Source organism: Chiloscyllium plagiosum, chromosome 27, assembly GCF_004010195.1.
Source record: "Chiloscyllium plagiosum isolate BGI_BamShark_2017 chromosome 27, ASM401019v2, whole genome shotgun sequence".
Taxonomy (NCBI): domain Eukaryota; kingdom Metazoa; phylum Chordata; class Chondrichthyes; order Orectolobiformes; family Hemiscylliidae; genus Chiloscyllium; species Chiloscyllium plagiosum.
Genome location: NC_057736.1, coordinates 38,662,150 through 38,673,868, shown reverse-complemented (window position 1 = coordinate 38,673,868; position 11,719 = coordinate 38,662,150). Strand labels below are relative to the sequence as shown.

The following is an 11,719-nucleotide window of genomic DNA, read 5'->3' as shown; positions in this document are numbered from 1 at the left end:
GAATCAGGTTGCAGCCAGAGCTGTCGGTGGTAGCACATGTACCGATTAATTTTGATTCATGTTATATGTGATATTAGTTGTACCTGTATCTGATAATTTAAATCCTGCAGGTATGTAGACAGTGCTACCAGTGTTACTTAGCAATCCTATCATAGTGTTGGTGGGGTATCAGGTTCCTCAGATATGACTTAACAGCAGCCAGTTCCTTTAAAAGGGACGACATTGATACCAGAGCAATGGAGAGGACTGTCGGAAAAATGCTTCTCTCTAAAGAAAGGGGCACCCCCTTGTCCTTACCTACCACTCCAACAGTCTTCGCATCCAATGTATCATCCTTTAACACTTACACCCAATTCCAATTCCACCCCAGCACCAAGAACAACGTGCCCTCCCCACCCCTCTCTGCCTTCTGCAAGCACCATTCCCATTGCCAATCCTTGGTGAGGGCCACTCACCCCACCAACTCCCTCCAAACCCCTAGGTACCTTCCCCTGCAACTGGAAAAGATGTAAAATTGCTGGCACACCAACCCCCTCACCTCCATCCAAGGCCCCAAACAGTCCTTGAAGGTAAGGCAGAGGTCCACCTGCCTCTCCTCCAACCTAGTTTACTGTATCCAGTGCTCCCGATGTGGTCTTCTCTACATTGGAGAGACCAAATATAAACTTAGGGAATGGTTCACTGAACAGCGCAGCTGGGCCTACAGGGGCCAACCGGACCTCCCAGTCACCACCCATTTCAATTCCCCTTCCCGTTCCATCTCCAACATGACATTCTTGGCCTCTTCCATTGCCACAGTGAATCAGGAGGAACAATACCTCATCTTCCGTCTGTGCAGCCTACAGCCCAGAGGACTCAACACTGAGTTGTCCAATTTCAAATAACCTCCCTTCCCATCACCCTCCCTTCCATTCCTGTGACCAACCCTTCCTTTCAGCGACCAACCGGATTCCTTCCTCCCATCGACCAACCAGGCCGTACCCACTACCTGTGTTCACCTATCCCTACCTCACCCCACCTCCCTTATCTGAAGATCCCTTTACACCCAGCCCCAGTCCTGAAGAAGGATTATACTTGAAACATTGACACATTGACTTCTCCACCTTGTGATGCAGCCTGGCTTGCTGTGTTCTTCCAGACTCCTGTTTGACTACCTTGGATTCTAGCATCTGCAATTTTATTTCTCTCTCTCTGTTGTCTTCAAGCCTCAGAGCAATGAATAAAAAGAGGAATCATAGAAGTGTTACAACACAGAAGGAAGCCATTTGATCTATTGTGTCTACATGAACTCTCCAAATGAGTAAGTTGACTTAGTGCTATCATTCAACCTTTTCCCTATACTCTTGCACATCGTTTCTATTTCACTGGTCATCCAATATCCTCTTGGAATACCCAGTTGAAGCTATCCATGTCAAGGCAGTGCATTCCAGATCCAAACCAGTCATTGTGTGAAATGATTGTTTCTCATGTCACATTTGCTTCTTTTGCAAATTGTTTTATATTTATGTATTTCCAATCTTCATTCTTTTAATATAATGAACACTTTCTTCTTATCCACACCATCTATGATTATGAAAACCTCTATCAGATCTCCTCTTAACCTTCTCCTCTCCAAATGAACAAACTTTCTAATTTAGCCTGATACCTGAAGTTTCTCATGCCTGGAATAATTTTTGCAAATCTCTTCTGTACTCAATCCAATGTGTTCACACCGTGAACCCACAACTAGTTACATTTAGAAGGACAAATGCACCAGATATGACACCACTATCTTCAAGTTCCTCTGTAAGCCAATCACTTTCCTGATTTGGAAATGTATTACCGCTCCTTCACTATTGCTTGATCAAAATCCTAGAATTCCCCCCCCCCCCCCCCCAAGGGCATTGTGAGTCAACTGTCAGCAGGTGGACTGCAGCAGTTCAAGAAGGCAGCTCACCACCATTTTCTCAACAGCAACTAGGGACGGGCAATAAATGCTGGCCAGCCAGTGACGCCACATCCTGCCCAAAACATTTAATAAATAAATAAAAAGTACTGTGCCCATATACAGGGCAGAAGTGGGTACTGCAGATGCTGGAGATTCGAGTCAAGATTAGAGTGGTGCTGGAAAAGCACAGCAGGTCAGGCCACATCTGAGGAGCAGGAAAATCGACGTTTCGGGCAAAAGCCTTTCATAAGGCTTTCCTAGGCTTTTGCCCGAAACATCGATTTTCATGCTCCTCGGATGCTGCCTGACCTGCTGTGCTTTTCCAGCACCACTCTAATCTTGACTGTGCCCATATACACCGTGATGCCTTTTGTCCTACACCCACTTTAGGACTGTACCCCATATTTTAAATTGTCTGTCCACGTTACTCTCACCAAAGTGCTTCACAGTTCTCCACATTCAACTTCATCTGCCATCTATCCCCCTACTCCTCCTATTTGTCAATGTCCTTTTGAAGTTCTACACTGTCCTCCTCATAGTTTACAATCTTTCCAAGTTTGATATCATCAGCAAACCTTGCATTTGTCCATTTGAGTTCGAGATCTAAATCTAAAGTTATATCAGGAAAAGCAAAGGTCCCAATACTGATCCTTGGCAATCTCTACTACAAGCCTTCCCCAGTCCAAATGATATCCATTGACTATTATTTGTATATCCTATTATTAAGGCAATTCTGCATCCACATAGCTGTTGTCCCTTTCCTTCCATATACAGTATCTATACTCACACATCTGTTGTGTGGCACTACATGTGGAAGCATTATCTTCTGGAAGCATTATTTTCATCAGCTATTTCTGTTGTTGTTTAAAAAAAAGTCCAGCAAGTTGGTTTCTCTTTCAAAAATGTATGTCTACTGTTCTAATCAACTCACCTTTGTCCCTGTGACTATTAATTCTATTCAGAGTAATTGTTTCTAGAAGCTTCCTCACCATTGAAGTGTAAACTAAGTGGTCATGATTTGGAGATGCCAGTGTTGGACTGGGGTGTACAAAGTTAAAAATCACACAACACCAAGTTATAGTCCAACAGGTTTATTTGGAAGCGCTAGCTTTCGGAGCGTCGCTCCTTCATCAGGTGGTTGTGGGACAGGATCATAAGACACAGAATTTGTAACAAAAGACTATAGTGTCTTGCAACTGAAATGATATATTGAACAAACCTAGATTGTTGTAAAGTCTTTCATCTTTTCGAGTGGGTTTCTGTTCATTAATATGTAAATCCCAAAACTTCTTCTGAGTCATATTCTTGAGATAACTTAAGGTTCTGTAAAAAGGTGACATCTCAGTGCAGAAAATGCATTAAGTGTGTGAGGTTAGAGTCTGTCCATATCCCAATCTTGAGTCAGACTGGTTCTATTTCCAAAGTAGGAATTTTTAAATTAATTCATGGATTGACTGCCTGCGGATTGTGCACACAACCTGGAGGCAGTGAATCCATGTAATATTTTATAAGTTCCTACTTTGGAAATAGAACCAGTCTAACTGAAGATTGAGATACAGAGAGACTCTAACCTTATACCTTCGATGCATTGTCTGAGCTGACATATCATTTTTTAAATAAAATCTTAAGTTATCTTGAGAATATGACTTAAAAGAAGTTCTGGTATTTACATATTAAGGAACCCATTCTAAAAGATGAAAGACTTAACAGCAGTCTAGGTTTGTTCAATATATCATTTCAGTTGCATGACACTGTCGTCTTTTGTTATAAATTTTGTGTCTTATGATCTTGTCCCACAGCTACTTGATGAAGGAGCAGCGCTTAAAAAGCTAGTGCTTCCAAATAAACCTGTTGAACTATAACCTGGTGTTGTGTGATTTTTAATTTTGCTCATCCCAGTCCAACACTGGCTCTTCCCCATCATCTCTGAAGAAAGCCCTTGCACAGTAATACTTTCTCTTGTCACTGTTTCGTGAAGGTGCCATTCTTGCCCCATTGAAGCCAGTTCTCCACCAATTGATTTTCCTTACTCTTAATTGACCTTTGTCATTCTCCGCCATGCCCCTACACCTTACATTAATTAGGTCACTGTCACCTAAATGTTCAACCACTGACACTTTATTTACTTAGTGTCCCTCATTTTGAAGAACTATCTCCAACACAGCATCCTTGTTGGTTGGACTGGACATGTGCTGCTATATGGAATTTCTCCCAAATTCAGTCTAAGCACACTTATTCCTTGTTACATCTTACCCTACCAATATCCTAATCTATCTGTGAGTAATTAAAGTCCCCCATCATAATTACTGCAATGTTGCTGTCTCTCTAATTTCCCTGCAGATTTGTTCCACTACATTATTCCCAATAGTTGATGATCTATAGATTACATCGAGCAATCTAATTGCACACTGTTTTTGAGCTCTAGCCGAACTGATTCTGTCCTTGAACCCTCTGGGATGTCCTCTTTCTCCAGCACTATAATGATCTCCTTAATTGATATATCTACCCTCCTTCCCTTCCTTTTCCAGCTTTTATACACACCTTGTACTCAGGAATATTTAACACCCAATCCTGCCCTTCCTTGAACCAGGTCTCTGTTATCACCACAATATCATATTTTATTGTCTATGCTAATGCTATGTGTCTCCCTAAGTTATTCCGTAAGCTCTGGTATTCTTGTCTCATATTCTCCCTTGATTACTACACTTTTTATCAAATTATCTTAAAGCTCTGTCAAAAACACAAGCAAAATGCCCTGCAAAGAACTCTGTCCCAGCTCTGTTCAGCTGCAATTTGTCTGGCTTGTACAGGTGCCATTACTCTAGAGCCCAGTGGCCTAGGAATTAAATGCCCTCCCTCTTACCCCATTTCTCCAGCCATGCATTAGTTTGCCTTATCCTCTTATTTCTGTAGTTACTTGCATGTGACACTGGGAATAAATTAGAGATTACTTTATTTGAGATGCTGCTTCCTGACCTTCGACCTAATTCACTAAATTCTGCTTGTCAAAAACCTCCCCTCGTAAGTCTTTGGTCCCAACATGGAATAGCACCCTGGGGTTGGTTAACCTGTTCTGAAAAGTTCTCCTGCTCCTACTCTGTGACATCATTGAGCCTAACACCAGGAAGGAAACCTATCATCTCCTAACTAATTGATCAAATTCTCTATCCCTATCAATATTGCTCTTTTTTTTTTCTTCTTCCTCCGCTCCTGTACAGCTGAGTCCTTTTTGGTGCCATGAACATGGTTTTGACTGCACATCCTTGAGGAACCAGCATCCTCATCAGCTTCTTCAATGATGAGCCAATTTATGAGTGGTACCCCATGGGACTTATCACAAACTCTCTGTTTCTCTTCGACTAGTGGTCACCCGTTCCATTCTTCTCCAAGCCTTTAGCTGCAGTGTGACCAGGTCTGTGAATGTAGTATTCACATAACTCTCAGTCTTGTGGATGCACTACAGTAACACCAAGTTTCTGCAGCTGGCCACACTTGCTGTGCATGTCGTCATCTAGGACACCAATAATGTTCATGACTTCACACATATTGCTACACATTCCACTCAACCAAGCTGTGCTGCCACGTTTTAACTTTACTTCCTTTATATTAATTTTACTCCTCTTTGGATTACCCGAGCTACTTTATTATGTTGGTCCTGAATTTGAATTATTCCAAGTTAAATCCCAGCATAGCTATTCCTTTAAAAACAATAAACCTTTCTAATTTACAGCAATTTTGAGACAGTCCCTAATCGCAGTTAAACAATGAACTTTCCAAAAAAGACTCTTAAAAAAATCCTCCTCACTGTTCGCCAAATTCCCCACTCCACACACTTGCCTCCTTTCCATTAACTTTTCCTAAAGTACCTCTTTACCATTTTGCACCAAAATATTCCTTTGAACAAAATTCCCAGATATACTCATCCTCTCTCACAATGACTGTGCACTTTACTGAACTTCTTTAATCTAGGGAATAGGAAGAAATCACAGAGAATGTGAATGTCATGTTTTTTTTCCCAGAAATTGTCCACAATGGTGAAAAATATCAATGACTTCACAAGATTTATCAAGGTAATAAATGTTGTGCTTACTCTATGCACTCACCCTCATCACATATACCTTCCCTACTCACACCACTCAGACAAGACACTGCTTCTGTACTTTCCTGCAGCAGACCTCACAGTACCTCCTTCTCCTCACACTATTACATCACTCACTTACACAAAGAATATAAACTAACTATCAACTATTCCAAAAAAAACCCAAAAGGATGCTGGAAATCAAAAACACAAACAGGAATTGTTGGAAAATCTCAGCAGGTCCAGCAGCATCTGTGAAGAGAAATCAGTGTTAATGTTTCAGGTCCAGTGGTGTTCAGAACTGAAAGGGTCACTGGACCCAAAATGTTAACTCCAATTGCTCTCCACAGATACTGCCCAGACCTGTTGAGCTTTTCCAGCAATGCCTGTTTTTATATCAACTATTCAGCCATGACAAGCTCATTTTGCAAACACTTCGTAAGGCTGCTAATACCAGATTCACTTACGTCAATATGAATAAAACTCAAGAGACCTGTAAAGTAGGTTAGCAATTCACTACCATTCAATTTACACCATAACATCAAGGTTTACCTGAATATTTGGATTTGATTTGGGTTTATAGCAACCACAAGAAATTCCCCAAATGTGACAACAATGCCCCCTTAAAATCATCCATTATATTCTGTACTTAATTAGCGCTTGAGGTTGTAAAACAACATTAATGTTTCCTGTTACATAGTAATGAAGAAGATGGTGACATGATGGCTCAGTGGTTCGCACTGCTGCCTCACAGTGTCAAGGATACGGGTTCGATTTCAGCCTCGGGTTACTGTCTGTGTGGAGTCATAGAGTCATAGAGATGTACAGCATGGAAACAGACCCTTCGGTCGAACCCATCCATGCCGACCAGACATCCCAACCCAATCTAGTCCCACCTGCCAGCACCTGGCCCATATCACTCCACACCCTTCCTATTCATATACCCATCCAAATGTCTCTTAAATGTTGCAATTGTACAAGCCTCCACCACATCCTCTGGCAGCTCATTCCATACACTTACCACCCTCTGCGTGAAAATGTTGCCCCTTAGGTCTCTTTTATATCTTTCCCCTCTCACCCTAAACCTATGCCTTCTAGTTTTGGACTCCCTGACCCCAGGGAAAAGACTTTGCCTATTTAACCTATCCATGCCTCTCATAATTTTGTAAACCTCTATAAGGTCACCCCTCAGCCTCCAACGCTCCAGGGAAAACAGCCCCAGCCTGTTCAGCCTCTCCCTGTAGCTCAGATCCTCCAACCCTGGCAACATCCTTGTAAATCTTTTCTGAACCCTTTCAAGTTTCACAACATCTTTACGATAGGAAGGAGACCAGAATTGCACGCAATATTCCAACAGTGGCCTTACCAATGTCCTGTACAGCTGCAACATGACCTCCCAACTCCTGTACTCAATACTCTGACCAATAAAGGAAAGCATACCAAACGCCTCCTTCACTATCCTATCTACCTGCGACTCCACTTTCAAGGAGCTGTGAATCTGCACTCCAAGGTCTCTTTGTTCAGCAACACTCCCTAGGGCCTTACCATTAAGTGTATAAGTCCTGCTAAGATTTGCTTTCCCAAAATGCAGCACCTCGCGTTTATCTGAATTAAACTCCAACTGCCACTTCTCAGCCCATTGGCCCATCTGGTTCAGATCCTGTCGTAATCTGAGGTAACCCTCTTCGATTCTCCCCATGTCTGCGTGGGTTTCCACTGGGTGCTCAGGTTTCCTCCCACAGTCCGAAGATGTGTAGGTTAGGTGCATTAGTCAGGGATAAATGTAGAGTAATAGGGTTGGGGAATGAGTCTGGGTGGGATAATCTTCGGAGGGTCGATGTGCACATGTTGGGCCCAGTGGCCTGTTTCTACACTGGGGATTCTATGATGATGACAAAATATCCATTTTAAACATCCGCACAACATGGCAAACTTTAATACTGAAGAAGCACACAGAAAAGGTCACCAGGGCTGCTAACGTCAATGAAAGCATACAGCCTGGGTTGCTGTCAGCTTTGAATCCATGCAAACACAGAACTCACAGTGAGCTGCAGCTCAGGGTATAACAGAAAAAAAATAGAGAACTGCCCTCAGATGTCAAAACACACCAGCTTTCTCAGAGTATGAAGAAGTGATTTGGTGTTGTAACAATAGTAGAAAGCCTGCAGCAGTTGTTGAAAGTAATAACCTATACAATAACATTACAGTATAGTTTTGATAAGAACATTGGAGAATGCAGCCATTAAAAACACAATTTATTCTGTGTAGCTGCAGGACATGCTGGTATCTAAATGAAGCATGTCTTCCATTAGAGCCCTCAAAAAAACAAACTAATAGTCTGCAAAGAAAATCATTTGTAACATTGCTGAAATTTCGCATGATTCATTACTCAGACATTTTAAATGATATCAGAAAAAAAATCCTGATAGACTTTCATACCGAGTATGCTTATTTGAATTAACAACATGCTTTTTTTTGCTGACAGAGCAACTAAAGTGAGCACCATGCAATTCCACATGATTTTCATCCTCTCTCAGAAAATGTATCTATGCATTAAGGGAGTGGCATTATATATATTCTGCAATCAGCTCTGAAACCTCTGATTTTCAGCCTATTGTGGGCATAAGCAGAGGATCTGATTACAATAAACAGTACAATAAATGGCAACAGGGAAATAAACATTTTGGGAATCTTCTGAAACTTCTGTACATTGTTTTAGAGGAGATGCTAACACACACCATTTAAATTATTTGACCTTCCTGTTCAATTAGCAAATGAAGATGAAATTTGAGCAAAATCATTCTCAGACTTTACAAGGTTGGGATTTGCCCCAGATAAAGCTCAAATACAGTCGTGCTGTTCATTTCCGGAAGTGGTTTGTCAAAATCTTGGTCAAGATTTCAAACCTGGAAATCGAAAATTCCAATCACTTACTGAAATAATTAAGTTAAATGTTTCCATTGTTAAAATGGAAGAATATGATTACGTAAGAATCGAAAAAAGCAAACACATAAATATTTTCTTCAGTACTTATATGCTAAATGCCAGAATCAACATAAGTTTATGTGCATTAACAGACAAATTGTAGTTGAATATAAACTATAAATTACACATTTAATGACAGATATACATAAGGCAAATTTTATCAGTTGGCTTGGTGTTCCACTCAGCCGTTATTTCATCACTCTCAGTCATAAAGTCCTTCAAACCTCTTCCTGCCTCATGAAGAATTTCAGCTGCTCTTCTTCAAAGATTATTCCTGATTCCATTGCAGTGTATAACCAATCTGAGCTCCATGTCTTCACCAAAAATGGTAACATCTGCAGAACCTCCTTGACTCTGTTTATGATGCTTCGAATGGTATAGAATCATCAATGTATTCTTAACATAACTGAAGGAGCTGCAGAAAGTGAACATTTACCAGTTCTCAGCTTCTGGTTCTTCCTTCTGTGTTCTTTGAATTGCCTGTATCACACCACTAGAATCATCAGTTGAGTTCTGATGGCTTTGTGTACATCGAGTATTGTTTTAACTAGTTCCACACTCACCAGAAATTTTACTTTCTAACCTCTGCTTCAGTCTTAGGCTCCTTAGAAACTAGAAGGGTCAGTTTCTCTTTTCATTTAGTGTCTGTCCAAGAAAATACAAGTTTCGAAACCGTGGAGTTATTGTCATAGTTATTGTCATGACACTACAGGGCCAATGGGATAACAAATGTCAGGTGATGGCACAAATGAGGCAATAACAAATTGGCCAGAAATATTCATCACCATTTTCTTTCAAAACACATGTTCAGGAGTGCACCCATACTCGATATCAGATTAAATATTAACATAGGCAGGGGTGTCTGGATTTCTGAACTGAATTTCACAATATTTGCCCATGTTTCTCCAATGCATTCCAAATTGGACTGAAAATTTTGAGTGAGACAAAAATCGGTATAAATAATTAAACTGATTTCTGTAAGTCACTGGGCAGTAGATTGAGTAACATATAAGAAACAAAATGTGTTTAACTTCTCTAATGAGAAATGAGAAATGAGAAATCCAGCCCCTGCTCAGTTAACTGTCTCTTTCCACACATTCTCGAGGGGAAGCATTGATTCCCAAACTGGCTTTTGACAAGATAAATGTCCCCAAACATTGAAATGACTCATTTGTTGGATCCCTGATCCTTGCAAGAGAGGACTGGTGTCTCTGAAACACTTCCCCGTTTAGTGATTCACCAGCAAGCTTTCCAAATATATCAGCTACCTGTTCTGCAAAGAGAATATTCTCATCTGATACTTGCTTCTGGACCTTGTCAATAGAACTGGATTATAGCGAGGTGGGCACTGCACGGTGTTGTATTTCCACCTCCAGCTCCATCTTGATTTAATCCCTTCCCCATGTCCCTATCACCCCCATTACTGTACATTGCCCATTTTGAATGGCTTGTAAATATTTAAATGGTTGCACAGGGAATTACTGGTGGTGGTTAATTGTTAAAAATATTTTTTTATAAAAAGCGAAGGTGATGTGGTAGGAAAGCAGTTCGGTTGTGTCTGATAACACTTCCAGATAGAACAAAAAAACCCAAAAAATTAAATTACACTCAGATTGCTTGCTGAATGCCTATGAAAAGATAATTGATTCATCATGTGTCCTCTCCAAAAACTGGCTTACAGACACTCTAACTTTCCTTCCATCTTAGAGCTGAACTGTGTGATTTACAAAATATATTCATTTACTTAGTTCTTATTTCAAAGAACAGGTCCCTTCAACACAATTCAAAATCAAACCCTACGATAGTATAAATCCCAAAGAGTGACATAAATATTATAAGCTATACATTGTGTCAAAGTTATTGTCATGACACTACAGGGCCAATGGGATAACAAATGTCAGCTGATTTGTTATTCTGGCCAATAACAAATTGGCCAGAAATATTCATCACCATTTTCTTTCAAAAAATCCAAGTATCAACAGGTCAATGCATTTTTATGAAGTGGATGTCAATCCAACCCAACCTTTTACTCCCAGTGCTATGAGCTAGTGAGGGCAGGAATAGGAGGATAGAGCAGATGAATGCATGGCTGAGGAGCTGGTGTGTGGGAGGAGGGTTCACATTTTTGGATCATTGGAATCTCTTTTGGGGTAGAAGTGACCTTTACAAGAAGGACGGATTGCACCTAAATTGGAAGGGGACTAATATACTGGCAGGGAAATTTGCTAGAACTGCTTGGGAGGATTTAAACTAGTAAGGTGTGGGTGGGTGGGGGTGTTAGGGAAACCTAGGGAGATAGCAAGGAAAGAAACCAATCTGAGACTGGTACCATTGAGAACAGAAGTGAATCAAACAGTCAGGGCAGGCAGGGACAAGGTAGGACTAATAAATTAAACTGCATTTATTTCAATGCCAGGAGCCTAACAGGGAAGGCAGATGAACACAGGGCATGGTTAGGAACATGGGACTGGGATATCATAGCAATTACAGAAACATGGCTCAGGGATGGGCAGGACTGGCAGCTTAATGTTCCAGGATACAAATACAACAGGAAGGATAGAAAGGGAGGCAAGAGAGGAGGGGGAGTGGCATTTTTGATAAGGGATAGCATTACAGCTGTGCTGAGGGAGGATATTCCTGGAAATACATCCAGGGAAGTTATTTGGGTGGAACTAAGAAATAAGAAACAGATTATCACCTTATTGGGATTGTATTATAAACCCCCTAAT

General features: G+C 40.9%; 1 long non-coding RNA gene across 1 annotated transcript in view; it reads left to right on the top strand.

The window, feature by feature from the left end:
• The first annotated feature begins 1,221 nt into the window (after positions 1-1,221).
• Positions 1,222-11,719, top strand: part of LOC122563439 — a 21,762-nt gene continuing 11,264 nt past the window's right edge. The window contains exon 1 of the long non-coding RNA XR_006315606.1: positions 1,222-1,300. This is a non-coding gene — a long non-coding RNA (uncharacterized LOC122563439). The remainder of the gene's footprint in view (positions 1,301-11,719) is intronic.